We start from the raw sequence: 1,321 nt of genomic DNA, 5'->3' as shown, positions 1-1,321 counted from the left end.
TATTTTTTAGTAGAGACGGGGTTTCACCGTATTAGCCAGGATGGTCTCGATCTCCTGACCTCGTGATCCGCCCGTCTCGGCCTCCCAAAGTGCTGGGATTACAGGCTTGAGCCACCGCGCCCGGCCGGGATTTGGCCATCTTCTTTACCACATCCTTTTGTCAGCAAGGTCTTTGTGACCTGTATCTTGTGCGGACCTCCTATCTCATCCTGTGATTAAGAATGCCTTAACCTCCTGGGAATGCAGCCAGTAGGTCTCAGCCAGCAGGTCTCAGCCTTATTTTACCCAGCTCCTGTTCAAGATGGAGTAGCTCTGGTTCAAATGCCTCTGACAGTAACAAATGTGCCGCTCTGGCGGGGGATATTGATATTGGGGGAGGCTGTCCTATATGGGGGCAATAGGCATATGAGAAGTCTCTGTATCTTCCTCTCAATTTTGGTGCAAACTTAAAACTGTTCTAAATTATTAAAGTCTATTGAAATAAAGAAAATGCAAAGTGCTGGTACTAGTGCCTTAATTATAAAATGCCCACACTTCCCATAGCCCCATAGTACTATCTCTCCATTGAGGACGATCAGATAACCTTCTAATTAAAAGGTTCGGCAAGGCACGGTGGTTCACGCCTGTAATCCCAGCACTTTAGGAGGTTGAGGCGGGAGAATCATCTTAGGGCAGGGGTTCAAGATCAGCCTGGCCAACATGGCGAAACCCCGTCTCTACTAAAATACAAAAATTAGCCAGGCGAGGTGGTGGGAGCCTGTAATCCCAGCTACTCAGGAGGCTGAAGCTGAAGAATCGCCTGAACCCAGGAGGTAGAGATTGCAGTGAGCCGGGATCGTGCCACTGCACTCCTGGACGACAGAGCGGGACTCTTTTCAAAAAAACAAATAAATAAAAATAAAAAAACGTTGCTGAAGAAATTAAAATACATCACAAAAAGCCCTTTTTTTTTTTAGATGAGGCCTTGCTCTGTCACCCAGGCTGGAGTGCAGTGGCATGACCTGGGCTCACGGTAGCCTCCACCTCCTGGGTTCAAACAATTCTCCTGCCTCAGCCTCCCAAGTAGCTGGGATTACAGGCATCTGCCACCATGCCCAGCTATTTTTTGTATTTTTAGTAGAGACAGGGTTTCACCTTGTTGGCCAGGCTGGTCCTGAACTCCTGACCTCAGGTGATCCACCTGCCTCAGCCTTCCAAAGTGCTGGTATTACAGGCGTGAGCCACTGCACCCGGCCTGCCCTGCTAATTTTTGTATTTTTAGTAGAGATAGGGTTTCTCCATGTTGACCCGGGGCCAGGCTGGTCTTGAACTCCTGGCCTCA

The sequence above is a fragment of the Rhinopithecus bieti genome, unplaced genomic scaffold, assembly GCF_001698545.2.
Source record: "Rhinopithecus bieti isolate Rb0 unplaced genomic scaffold, ASM169854v2 scaffold_39870, whole genome shotgun sequence".
In the NCBI taxonomy this organism is placed as follows: Eukaryota; Metazoa; Chordata; class Mammalia; order Primates; family Cercopithecidae; genus Rhinopithecus; species Rhinopithecus bieti.
The sequence above is the reverse complement of the archived record's forward strand: the minus strand, read 5'-3'. Positions refer to the sequence as shown.